Source organism: Pseudonaja textilis, chromosome 2 (assembly GCF_049901715.1).
Source record: "Pseudonaja textilis isolate UNSWEBS1 chromosome 2, rPseTex1.2, whole genome shotgun sequence".
In the NCBI taxonomy this organism is placed as follows: domain Eukaryota; kingdom Metazoa; phylum Chordata; class Lepidosauria; order Squamata; family Elapidae; genus Pseudonaja; species Pseudonaja textilis.
The window spans coordinates 206290822-206305463 of NC_141991.1; the positions used below are offsets into that span (position 1 = coordinate 206290822).

The 14642-nt window shown below is 35.9% G+C and overlaps 1 protein-coding gene and 1 pseudogene across 1 annotated transcript in view; both read right to left on the reverse strand.

Moving 5' to 3' along the window:
• Positions 1-3102: 3102 nt before the first annotated feature.
• Positions 3103-14642, reverse strand: part of PRR16 (proline rich 16) — a 121860-nt gene continuing 110320 nt past the window's right edge. Inside the window, exon 3 of the mRNA XM_026720383.2 lies at positions 3103-5727. The gene's annotated coding sequence lies outside the window, so the exon portion shown is untranslated. The remainder of the gene's footprint in view (positions 5728-14642) is intronic.
• On the reverse strand, positions 5695-13786 carry LOC148127339 (uncharacterized; annotated as a pseudogene).

The window sequence follows — 14642 nt, forward strand, 5'->3', positions numbered from 1 at the left end:
GCTGAAACATGAACTGACATATAATTTCATAATGTGAACCACTGTAGTTGGTCCTGTTTTTACTAACCTGCCTTCAGAAATGTGCTTTCCTCAGTGGTAGATAAAGAATATCAATTGAGTATAGTTTTTCAGTAAAGAATATATATCTGTGCCTGAAGACTACGAGCTGAATTCATAAGCCACCTGCAGACTAACTGCTCTTTTTTTTTCCAGGCTGGAATGAAGAAGACAGCAATCTTTGTTGATTCTTTCCTCTACCTGCAAATTTTTATGTCATCTGCCTCCCCATCTGTTCTGACGTTTTGGGTAATTTTCAGAACACTGGAGGAGATTGTGTTAATGGCTCCAAAGGGAATCAGTGAAAATTGCTTTGCACTTTTCCAACTGGAGAATATTCAGAGTGGAACTTATCTTTAGAAACTCCACTGCTGGCAGAAAAGTTGCTGAACATAGAAGCTCATTTAGTTGTTTTGAGGAAACAATACTACAGTACACATTTGATCCTTAACTAAAACAAGTCGAGGATGAACAGTAGGTAGCTTTAAATGATTACTATTGTTGCAACTTGCACTATTGAGTAACATCTCAAGAACTTTCTGGAACTGGAACAAATAGCTAGTTAGAGTGAATACAGTATTTATCAATATGAATGTGCATGAAATGGTTCTGCTTTTAGTTATAACGATGAAGAATATGATTTGGAAGACCTGAAAAACTAAATGAGGGACAGGCTATCATGGAGAAATTTATTACTGCAATACACTGTACATGGGGCTGCCCTGGAAGTGCATTAGAAGCTTCAGATGGTGCAAAATGTAGCAATGCAGGCAGTTTTGAGTGCATGTTGTTCAGCATGTATGACATCTCTGCCTCATAAATTATAATTCTATAAGTATCCCAGCCCTAATCTATGAAGTACCTTAAAAGGCTTTAAATCAGCAAATCAGCTGCATCCATTAGATCTGACAAGAATAACATGCTCTGGGTCCCATCCGCAAAGGAGCGCCATCTATTGGAACACTGGAGGAGAGGTTTTTCTGTCCTGGTGCCCACCCTCTGGAACAACATACCCTCAGAAATTAGATCCGCACCCTTCCTCTAGGCTTCTTGCAAGGCACTAACTTTGCCATCTAGTCTGAGTCCTTGATACTGTGGATGAACTCAGGGCTTGTTTGAGTCTTCTCAGCTGCTGGTTTTATGTTTTTTTTTAAAAAAAATCTGTTTTTATTGTTTTTTTTTATTCTTCTAACTATGAGTTACCCAGGGTCATATATATATATGAGTTGGGCAGCCTGTCAATTTACTAAGTAACTAAATCTAGGTGTTCAATTGAGTTAATGATGTGATGGCCTACAATCAATTGTTTTGATGAAATTAATATTAGTTTATGCAATAAGCTATTTTGGAAATGGCGCTATGACTGTTTTCTCCAATGCTTTTTAGAAAGGCATTTTTGGTAGCTTTTATTACAAATTTGTTTTAATTTTACTTTTAATATTAGTAATAATATTACTAATAACAGTAGTCCTTGAGAGTGCTTATCAGATGGAAAGTCAGCAAACGTCAATCAAGAACATATTTTTGTGCTTCAGTGATCATCTTGGCAAAAGAAATAGACATGTTGTTTGTTCTAACATAATTACTAGCACTCATAAAACAAGCAAACAAAAATAAAGAAAAAATAAGATTCACATTTTAAAGACAATCTGACCATTGAAATTGCTGGTGATTAGCAGTGGCCCCAAATCTGTCTTTTAAAAAATAAATGCTATGTGAAAGTAGCTTCATTCTTTGTAAAGGAAAAAGGTTTTCCTAAATTCCTTTCAGTGGTGTTTTTATTTATCATTGAAAATGGGAGAACATTATGTGTTTTGGTCTGCAGCTTATCTTTTCATTAGTTTGTAGCATTTTTAGCTGCCTCCCTTTCTTGATGTTAAATCAAGATTTGTTCCCTTGACTTTTTACTAAGCGATGGGAAAATTGGCTGCTACAAATTGCTGTAGAGATGATTGTACAATCAGATAAAACACAATCTCTGCTCAATCCATAATGGAGGCAAGTGCAAAATTCCTGCACTGTCACCCATAAAAATTCAACAAGAACTTTCTATTCCTATGAAAGGTATCTCAAAATCAGTACCTTTTGTATCAGAATTAAATGAGTGATCAAAAAATGTAGAAGAAATTCCTGAAGCAACTTTAGATCTAACAACTGATCAATCTGTTATAATTCAGTTAGGGAGCAAGAGAACTTTCAGGCAGAATTCAAGTTTTTATTTATTTATTCAGAGATTCACATTTCCTATGCCATGTTGGCCAATCAAAGACCTATTTATCTTGAAAACACCATTCATGCAATTTATTATCACATTACTAAGAAAAACACTGAAGCTAGGAATCACTTTAAAGTAATTAGGAGTTTCTTACACATTACTAGCCTTGTGTGACTTAAGCTTTAGAAACTGTGAACTGATGTCTGGATTCATTGCTAGTCTGGAATACATTTAAACAAGGGGAAGGAAAACTATCTTAAAAGGGTGTTGGTAACTGTCTTGTTTTGGATGGAGTTGGATTCAATTAGCAACTTCATTAGAATTCTGAGATAATGGAAAATAACAAATGGTTTGTGGTATTTTTTGTGAAGCTGTATTCATGGATGAATATATTTGGGTGTATAAAAATTAGTCAGTTCCACAAATGGAAACCCTTCATACAAAAAAAATAAAAAGATTAAAAACTGCCTGTGTTTTTTTCAACAAGCAGAAATGTATACTTTGGGCATGTGATTCAAACAGATGACAGACTAGAATTTCACAAGATGAAGGGAGAAGAAACAGCACAAAATGTAAGGTGGACAGCATCGAGAACCTGGAATGTCCCTGGAACTGCTGTAAATTACCTACATGGTCATCAGAGGTCAGACTCAACCAGATGGTGTCATTCAATAAAGCCTGTTTCTATTTTCTTAAATTGTATGCCTAGTACATTCCACTGTTGATTTAAAAATGCTTGGTATCCAAAGGTATTTTAAATGTCATTTATTCTATGTGTGTCACTCTGCATTTGTATGTGGAAAATTATACACAAAATAGAGAACTCTGGAAAAAGGAAAATATATACTTTATTCAAAACAATTCTGGCATCAAAGGAATTTATGAACTAATAACAAAATACTGCACTGAATGAGTACAGCAACTCTTCCAGTTTGCAAATTGTATTCAACAATCTTACCCAATTTCTCATTCTCTCATTCCCCAAATTGTAACTCATTCAACAATGACATGTAGTAAGAACTGTAAGTTACAGCATGGAAATAAATTCCTGCTAGGTAAGAATTGCATGGTATCATGTGTTATGTTTAAGAATCAGACTACTTGAAAGTTAATTAATTTTCTAAAACTAAAACCAGATATACAACATCGAATTGCATTGCCATACAGATTCTTACATTCTATTTTTGCAGTAAGTGGACTTTTGTTAGAATTTAGGGATTCTCGGATAGCGTGCTTTTGTTTTGTGTGTGTTTTAATAATATTGTATGAAAATAAATATTCAAGGCTTAAACTATATGATCGGAAGTAACAGAATCAATTTTGTTTGCATTCCAATTTAACTTTTAAGAAAATTTAATTGATAATTGATACTAGAATGTTCTGTGTCAAATGAAATGGCTGTCTTGATAGATTAACTTGACTTTCACCTGTTTCTCTTCCAATGAAGAAAAATGCAATTGTAAAGCTGCCTGAAATTTACTGTAAGACTTTCAAGATTTGGATTTTTTTAAAAAATGAAAAATACATTCAATGCAATGCAATGATTCTATTGTCTTCTTGAAAATAAATGCAAATTGGAGACCAAATCCAGCCCTTCATTTATAAGCAGAAAGTGTAGGTATAATTCTACCTACTGGTCCTGTATCAATCCATTTTTGGATTACGGCTAAGGAATTGAATGGGATAGTCTTGGGAAGGAGAAACAGTGGGGACCGAACAGCTTATATCGGAAAAGGAACAATTTATATGACTCCAAAACTTTCAAAGCTGAAGTGATCCTTTTTATATTTCCCTTGACATCACATACATGCCCCGAAGGAATGGAGTTTGCAGCCCTCTGTTGCTTTGGTAACTGACAAAAACAGGAAGTTTCTGTGGATGCCCATCGATATATCCATTATCTTCCAGTTCCATCCAAAATGCCATACAATACCTGGAGCTGAGGCCTAATATATGGGAATTATTTTTGGAGATGGATACTAACACTCACTGTGTTGTATATTACCCTCAGATCCTTTGACCGTGCAGAGATCAGGTACTGGATCATGTCTTGTGTTATGCACATATAGCTTCAATATAAACTATAGCAAACATAATTAATCATATCTAAGACTCCCCAATAAACTATGCTAACTAAATACTTCCTTGGAATAGTAAAAATAACCTATGTATTGAAAGTAAAGTTTAAAATACAGAGTTTCTTACTTTCCATATGCATTTACCATAGAAATATACTTTATAATTCTACAAACAACATTCTATATTAAAGCTTTCAGTCTGCAAATCATTCTGATTTTAGCATGGCAAAACCTATGTTTTGGTTCTTTATGTTTCCCTTTTTAGTGAAAGAGGAAATAGTGGTTGAGTAATGAAAATCAGCAAAAATAATTAAATGCAAATGATACAAACACATTTATTTAGAAAAATAAACTGAAAATGCCTATTTATCTGATACATTTTCCATGTAGAACAGATTTTTAGCTATAAAAATGTCATATGTCAAATATGTAATACAAACATGTTTTCTTCCTTTATAGTAATTGGGAAGTTTCTGTCAGTATTCATTAGGAACATATCAGTTATCTTGGTTAATTTCTTTGTTGTTACACTGGTACAAAAATGTATTAAAATTAGATTGATTCTAAAATCCATGTTAGCTTGTTGATGCTTTTTTTGTTATCATTATTGTTATCTCAGTTCTAAGAGCAAGTATTTGCTTTCTCAAAGATTCCAGCTGCAAAGTGATGGAGGGACTTTATGTTTTCTTCATTTTTGTACACAAATTTATTTATTTTTTGCTCTCAAACTCTCAACATACATCTTCTTGTTGGCTAAAATTTCATGTGGCCATCTGTGCAAATAATGGCTTACATCATTCCCCTGAATGAAAGCGACAGTGCAAATATTAGAAGTGCATTGAGCTGCATGCTGTAACAGTTGAATTGTTTCAGCAAAGGACAGGAACCAACCTTTTCCAAGCATTTTAGCATCAACTTCTCTCTTCTATGGCTTTGAATTTGCACAGGAGACAATAATAGCCTTCTCTTCCACACAATAGGCATTGGCATCGCTTGATCCATTTAAGTGCTTCCAACTTTCATTTTGCTACATCTATTTAACACATTTGGCTGGATCACAGGAATGCTGTTCGGCAATTGTTGTTTCTGCAATGGGTCACAAAAGTAACTGACTTCCGTTTCTTCAATCAGAGTGCATGGTGCTTAAGGCTGTGGCTTTTGTCAGGACTCAGCTCATAGCTGCTAAATGAGGCCGGTGTAGTAATGTAGATGGCACCAGATATCAGTTGTGCTCAGGCTCAAGGGTCCTCATGCTCTAAGGAGAGTCGATGTTGTTATTATGTAGTATTGCCTGAAAGAGGTTGCACTGTCAAATCTGTCATAGGAGAACTGGTTATTGTGTCATCAAATATTCAGATACCTTCTAGCCTGAAGGAGCTGCAACAGAGAAAATAAAAAATAAAGTTAATGATACCAAATAAACCAAATAAATAAGAGGGTACCATATGATCAATTACATTTATTTTCCTTTGGAAAATTACTGCTCATGTTGCTCAGAAAAAAATGCAAAACTACTTGGAATCCTTTGAAATATGTATATGGCATGAAATAGTAGCTTTATTCTTACTGAATGTTTAACTCAGTAGCAGGGGCATAAGCTAGGAACATTAAACTAAGTAACGGAAGACCACAGTTGCTTTTCAGTCATCTAAAGCATAGATGTCTTAAGAACATGCCTTTATATTCATAATAATAAAATAGTTATTGTCGAGTGGCAGTGATAGGAGCACAGTGGCTCACATGGTTAGTAGCTGGATTGATAAGCAATAAGCCCGTATTCGAGACTTGAATGCTGCTGTGGGATGGAGTGAACTCCTGTCATTCACTTCAGTTCCTGCTAGGACATGAAAGAGACCCCCAACTGGGCATCCCCCCATGAAAGGTTAATCCTTTCAACCTAGAAGCTTCTGACAAGAGTGCAATGAGAATGGCAGTCATAAAGTACTAATACTATTTGAATGTACTCAAGAATAATTATTTGAGAATGTTTCACATGATCTCTGGGCTCAGGAAAAAAAATCTTCACATTAAAATAATTAAATAAAGGAAACATAGCTTCAGAATAGCAGAAAAGTCAACCCTATTTTTTTACTATGTCCTATTCCTATCTCTAATAAAATGCTACTATTTTGTCTAGTATAAACAATTCAAAAATATTTGTATGAAATTTACATCTTGATAGTTACTTTTTCTTTTTTGTTTCTGTAAAAATACAATGTTGGAATGTCGCATGAAAGAGCATATTTACTAAGACAATATAGTCTATCTATTCAGTTGAATTTTTTGAAAAAAATGTAATCACCAGTCTAAACTTCAGGAAAGAAAAATAATGCTTCCAATATTCTCTAAAAGAGATAAGACTAAATTTCTCTCTCTCCCTCCCCCCCCTCTCTCTCTCACACACACACTCACACATGCACAAGACACAAAGCCCACATACTAAATACTCCACAACACACAAAGTGAATGTATTTTTGAAAAAAATTAAACAAGACAAGGACCAAAAAGCTAGCATTAGCATATCTGAGCAATAGAAATCCAGAAAACCACTGAATGGCAATAGGTAAAGATACACACATCTGGCACATTCTGATGCCTCACTGTTGAGAACAGTCAACTTGTGTTAACTTCGGGGGGGTTGATTCATAATGTCTTATATTTTTTTAATTCTAATACTTGCCATCCAATATTTTCTACTTATATTTCCCTTCATTCTGCCTTCTAATAGTCACTAGCTGTACTGTGAATTCTGCAGTCTTTAAATCCTTATTTATTCAAGAAACAGTCTTTGTATCAAAAACCTTTGAATGTGCCTTTGGGGGGGGGGCAACTTCTGCCAATCCACTTGCCAATTCCACTTGAATGGTTCAAGTGGAAACATGGGACTCTTAATCTTTTTCATGTCTTAAACCTTCCTTTGAAGTGTTGCTCATTCCAGCAATATCCTGTTTTGGTACACAGTCTCCCCCCCAAAAGTACAGCTGTGGTTGTAAATTATCTTGTCTAACTTATGGGTATTTCTCTCCAATCAGAAGATTCTAATGATCCAAGGATACAAGTCAGAAATGAAGGATGGATGGAACAAAGAAGTCAACTTTTTAGTATTGGACAACTTTGATACTTCCTATCAGTTTTAAATGGCTGATGAAAGTTCAATTGTCCTGGCTACAGGATTTTTTAAAAGTGTGATCTTTACAGCTCATTAAGTATCACTAATAATGAATTTTGATAAATGGATCTTGATTAAAGAATTTATTGCTGCAAAAAGCCTAAAAAAATCGCATAACACTTCCCCAAAGCTATTTTGGTTGTTTTTTTTTACCAAAGGTGTAACGGGGCTATATTTAGTTCCATAAAGCAGACTCTTTGAGTTTCCCTGCAAGACAATTTTTAGAATATAGAAATCTATTGAATATTTTTTTAATTATTGTTTTTATACAGCTGTTAAATGCACTGTTGTCTTAAACATGTGATTTAGATTTCAGTGTAAGAAGGATTTTAATTAATTCATTGTGACATTGCAAGTATCTTAAAGAAAGTTTCATTGTTCATTGAATCAACCCCCATGCAGGGGTGGGATTCTACCAGTTTGCACCTATTCGCTAGAACCGGTTGTTAACATTCTAAGAAGTTTGGAGAACCGGTTGTTAGAAGAAATTACTGGCATAATCCTGTAAAAGAAGGCAGGAAGGAAACATTCTGGTGTTTCTTACAGAAACTGCCTCTCCATTAACCCTTTTTTACATTCTTGGCAGGACTAGACTTTCTGTCTCAGGAACTTTTTTCCCCTCCTTTGCTGGTACTTTGCTTGTGTAGAGTTCAAAGTTACAATGGCAGTGAAAAAAGTGACTTATGACCATTTTTCACACTTATGACTGTTGCAGCATCCCCACAGTCATGAGAGGACAGGCAAGGAGATGCGTGCCTCAATGTGAGTGATACTGAGTTGGCTATGCCCAGCCAATAACATGACCACCAACCCACGCCCACCAACTAAGCCACACCCACAGAACCGGTTGTTAAAAATTTTGAATCCCACCCCTGCCTCCATGGAATACACTTTCTCTTATTTCATATGTAAAGCAACTGAATAGACTAAAACATAACATATGTAAGATCATCAACACAACATATATAATATGCTTTCATTTCTGAGGAGCTTTTTTTCACAGTGGAAAAATCCAATAATAACACCTGCTTTTCACGAAAGCCATTTTGTTTATTTTGCAGTGCTTTTAAGCAAATAGAGAGAAAATGATAAAAGAATTGCATAATAAAAAGGAACAAAGAGAAAATAGGTCAGAAAAATGCAAGCACACATAATAGAAATAGGGCTACAATAATGCAATAAAAGTGTAGCGATGATAAATTCCATGCACTTATTTTGAAAAAAAAAAGTGTGCTAAATTATGGAACAAAAATATTCCTAAATAAATAAATGTGACAGATGTAAATAAATGTAAACTGTATGAAATTATTTAGCAATTATTGTTGCTAAAGAAGAATCTAACATGGAATAAGTTTAGCCTTGTCACTAATTGTACATGATGGCTCAAAGATACCTAAATGATTACCTAAAATTCTTGCAGTTATACGAATCTGTAAATTTGTCTCACATCATTGATGCTTGTGGTCCAGGTTATAGACAGTGACTAACTTACTCTCTCCAGGAATATATGAAAAAGTTTTTCCAACTTTGTCTGGAGATAACACTGAAATATGGGCTGGCATTTTACCAATCATTTTCCTAGGGAAGGAAAATCACACTACTTATTCTCATCAGTAAAGTATATGAAAGAACCATCTAGTTCTCATATCTATGTACAATCCATATAAGACTTTTACAAATTTGTCATAACTTGTAAATGTGACCAGTTTTTTTTAGTTTCCTTCTATTATCTTCCTCTGCCTTGAAAGTAACATTTTCAGAAGCCTCTGTCCATTCTACATTTCCAGTTTTACATATTCATTGAAATATCTAAGACTGGATTGATCCATAAGCCTATTCCTTAGAATCTTATAACAGAAGGCTGCTTTCCCAGCATGAGAAATAGATCACCCCAACACAAGCAGCCTCAATACATTATTTTGAAAAAGAGCGTATCAAATTCAAAAATACAACCAACAAATAATAGGGAAAAAGACAAAGCGAATATGTAAACAATCTAAGCATATCATGTTATTAAATAGTAACAATTTATAAAAACTTCATTTTTTTAAAATTGACCTTTGTTGTAAATCAGGGGTGTAAAACTGGCAGCCCATGCATCATGAGCAGGGCATGCCCAAACCAGCTCCACAAAACAAAAAAAACATCACGATATGTCACGTGACAGCAACATGATGCCAGGAATTTGACACCTGTGTTGTAATTGAAATCTATGCCAAACAGAAACAAATTGTAGTATTTTTTTTTTTGCTTTGATAAAAAAGATTGCCATTTCATGTATTGATGTCACATATTTCCTGAATCCAGCCCTAATATCCAGGATACTATTCTGCTGATTTCTCAAAACTTCGTAGTCAAGTGTACAGCCCTGGAGGCTAATTCCTAACCATTGGTGAGGGTTTTTTTTCCTCATCCATGCACAGCCAATATGCATGGATGAGTTACTACAATAGATATGTGTTACTACAACAGTAGTTGTTATGCTCCATGGAGATGTAGCCAATCTCTGATAACCCTGCAGATAAAACTCTCCAAGCCATCCTGTCTATTGTCACATTATATGAGCCACGATTGCGCAGTGGTTAGAGTGCAGTACTGCAGGCTACCTCTGCTGACTGCAATTTGACAGGTTGAATCTCACCAGACTCAAGGTTGACTCAGCCTTCCATCCTTCCAAGGTGGGTAAAATGAGGACCCAGATCGTTGGGGGCAATATGCTGACTCTGTAAAAGACTTAGAGGGGGCTGTAAAGCACTGTAAAGTGATGTATAAGGTACATTTCTGTGACTTTCAGTCCTCGCCCTATTCATTTCATGCACTGCCAATCCTGTCTTCTGCTTCTTTCATCTTACCCAACATTATAATTTTGTTCATAGACATCATCAGTTCTCATGATATCCCCCTTTTTCATGTTTCTTGCTTACTTTCTGATCATCAATTCAAAGATATGTCCTTATCTATATAGAGAAACAGAATGACCACGGCTGGGCAAAAATCAGTGGGAATGGCTTCTAACTTCCTGTTGACTTCCCCATTGAATTTCCTTGTAGGAAGCTGGCAATGAGTATCAGATATCTTCCTTTCTTCCTTCCTGTTCTTTCTTTCCTTTTTTCCTTCTTTCCATCCTCCTCTTCCCTTATTCCTTCTTCTTTTCAGCATATGCTTATTTCAGATTAATTCAATTTTTATTAAGTTTTTAACAGCTTTGCTTGACATGCTTCTACTTTATAAAAGAATTACTTCCTCTTATTGTTCATAATCTCCTCACATATAGCATAAATGGATGAGCAAAATAATAATACTGAAAAGTAAGTAAACACTTCATAATTTCCTATTAATACATATGTTTAACAGGTTTCACTTCTTATGAACCTTCTTTCAACATCAGAAAAATCCAACGTACAGGGATTAATTTTGTCCTTAATAATTTCTATTTTCCCTATTGTGCATCTTCTCTAGTTTTATGCTTTTTATAATCTACACCTTTAAAAGTATAACATCTACCTGATAGAGGAGAGAAATATATTAAAGTTATCCTTTAAAGCAAGGGTCACCAACCTTGGCAACTTTAAGACTGGTAGACTTCCCATGCTGGCTGGGAATTCCTACAAGTCTTAAAACTGCCAAAATTGGAGACCATCACTTTAAAGAACTTAAACATTTAAAAGTTTGTGAATATTTTTAAATAAACTGTTTTAATTAATGGATACATTTATACATTTATACAGCTAACAATATCTACAGTCTTGGACATGGGAACGGAATTACTACAAATTTCTGGTGGTTCTGATGAATTTACCACTACTCTGTTAATTTCTTCTAACTTTTGTTTGGAAACCTAGTGCTTCTTCACATATGGTAGAAAAAGCTGTTTGTTATTCCAATAAACGGGCAGCCAAAATAATAAGTTTTATATTTTTCATTTTGCAAGAAATGATATTTTATTCGTTACATCAGTACAAGCTCTTCTGTTTCAAAATCCCTTCAAAACATTTAATTCCCTGCATGAGACAGATAGCTGGCTCAGTCAGTAGATTTTGACAGAGATTTGATTAACGAAACAGGTTAAATGGCAAAAATCAATGTAGCAGCATAGCTAAGCTGCTACGATGAACTGATAGTACAGATTGATAACTATTACATGCCTTTGAATCCAGAAATAGATTTGTTCTGCTAAGAATAAATGGAAACAATGATTGTTCACAAGAAATGACAGCTGCAACTTAAAAGCATCATTTGAAACTTGGTGTCTCTCAGATATATTAGAGTTCACTTCCTATAATTGTGTTGATCCTGCTGACTGGAAGATTACTGAACAAAGTTATCGTGAATGCAGGGACAAAATCCACTAAAATCAGTCTATGCTACTGTTTGGGGAAGGCTAACTTAGAACAACTATAATATTAATATAATGTTAATACTGTTAAAATCACTGAGTGTTGATTTAAAGAGTTGTAATAGTTTTTTAAAAAAATCTGACACAAGTAAATCCAGATTTAAATGCATTTGCTAATATAGATAGTCCTCAACCTACAGTTATAACTTGGAAAATTCCATCATAACTCATGATGGTCATTAAGTCAAGACATCCATGTGACTGACTTAATTTTATTTTCTTTGTAACACTTAAGCAAACACCATAGTTGTAAAGTGAACACCATGATTGTTAAGTAAGTCAATGGAAAGCAGCCAGAAGAAAGCAGATACACAAGTTTATTTACTGTATTTTTGTGTAATATATTGCGAAACTTGATCCATTATACATTATTTGTATAAGCTCTTGTACTCGACCATTCTTGTGTGACTCTTCCCTCTGATGTCCATTGATAAAACAAATCACTAAACCTTAATGCTTAATCCAAACTTGGCATCTTGCCTTTTTGTTCTCTTTTCAAATGCTTCTTAACCTGAACTTATTCTTGTTTATCCATTTTCATTTATTTAAAATCTACAAATTACAACTGTATGTTTCACCAATGTGCTTTTTATTTACTCTATCACACAAATAGGACTAGACATGCAGAAAAAAACAAACTAGGTCCACTTGTATATGGCTTATGATTCTATGTGAATGCAAAGGAAAAATAGAAAATATGGTTCGTGTCAATCTCAGGCCAAGATAGGTACACAAAAAAATTAAAGGGCATGAGAACATATTTAATTTATTTTATTTTAAAAATGTTAGCCCTTTATGCCTTCCATTAATCTGAAAGTAGGATATCATAAACAAACTAACCTGATCAGAAGGGGTGTTGGTACTTACCTGATACACCCCCCTAAATGGTCTTTTTCCCTGTCCCCCAATACGATTTCTGTCCAAAAAGTCCGCTCTTTCAGAGTGCTGGCTGCTCCAAAATCCTGATACTCTCTGACATCTAGGGGAGAAATGTCCCTGATAGTAGGGACAAAAGGAGCCTCTCCGAAAGGGCTGATAAATTCTGTTGTCTGAGCGATGAAAAAGGGAGGGGAGAATCTTCCTTTTACTTCTGGTCTCAATCAGAAGCGGATCCAGAGCAGCACCAATTTGTCCCCCGAAATTGGGGAAGAGGCAAGTTTCCATTTATGTTTGGTATTGGCTTGCCAGTGCTTGAGCCAGAGCAATCGGCGAGCTGTGACCTGCGATGCCATAGCTCAAGCTGAGAATTTAACTGCATGAAATGTAGCGTCCACTGAAAACTCTGCGGCTGCAATCAGTTTGGCGTTGTCTTGATACGCCCTGATGTTAGAATTTGGTATAGAGTCCCTCAGATGATGGAGCCATCTGAGGGAAGATCTAGTAAAAAAGGATGCGGCTGTTGCTACCCTTATGGCCCACGCATCAGACTGATGGGCCTTTTGGAGAGCTATCTCCGCTTACTTTTCCTCTGGTTTAAGGGCCTCCGCTTTGGTGGGAATTGCAGAGGAGGATGCTAATGCCACCACTGGTTCATCTACCTCAGGAGTATTGAGGGAATTTGAAAAATATGAAGCCAAATTGAAAAACTTTTTGTCAAAACTAGTGGGGGCTGGGTATGCTGCTGCTGAAGCCCATTGCTTCTGGATTAGATCTGAAAACATTTGCGGGACTGGGATAACATCCACTTAGTTAATGGGTTGTGAGAAAATCAAATCATCTGATTCCTCTGGGGAGTCCGGTTGTTGGACGGAGGAAGATTTTTCAAGGCAAGCTGTGTTTTTGGCCTTAAAAAGGAGCAATTTGAAAAGTTGGGGATGGAATAACCCCGTAAAAGTAGGTTGGTCAAGCTTGATGCCCTCATCATTTGACATTCCTCATTCCAGGGGGTCCGCCTCCAATAAGACCTCACTATTGTGTACTGAAACAGCTTCTGCTTGCTCCATTAGGTCCTCTTGTTCCTCCTCTTCCTGTAAATTGTGTGAAGGCATGTGGGAAATCATAGAAAACTCCCCTTGGGGAGGTACCTGAGGGTAATGCAAATCAGTTCTGCATGGAGATTTTACAGACTGTCAGTCACATTCCGATGCTGGAATCTGTTTGGCCATCATGGTTTGTTGTACCCCTGCTGTGATACCTCTGCAGATTGCTAACTCCATCCATACCTTCATTGTTTCTGGAACTTCATCTAGAAGGAACTCCTCCTGGCATAGGGCAGCCGCTGTTGGTGTGAAGGTTGCTTCAGGGGCTCGTCTCGAAACCTGTAAACCTGATGTTATGGTGCCAGGTGGCCGAGATGGCATGGACAAGTCCAAGGGTATAGGGTGCACTGAATCTGAGGCTGTGGAGTTGGAGTACAGGACTGGGAATTCCTCTCAGCCTCCCTTGCGTACCTTTCAATTTGCTTTTCCAACGCCTTTTGGTGTCAGGTAGCATCCTTGTCTGTGGCCTTTTAAGGACCCTTATCTCTTTTAGATTTGTCTTGGGTCCCTGCCTTAGCTCCACCTTTATTTGCCATTGCAATTCTTTAAGTTACCTCAGACATATGAGGTAACTGTATCAATATAAATGTGTGTGTGTGTGTGTGTGTGTGTGTGTGTGTGTGTATGTATGTATGTATGTATGTATGTATGTATGTATATATCTTTGGTTATTCAGGTTTTCTCCCACGTAAAATTGGAAGTATCTAGGCGACGTTTCGATGAAGTCTCATTCATCATCTTCAGGCAA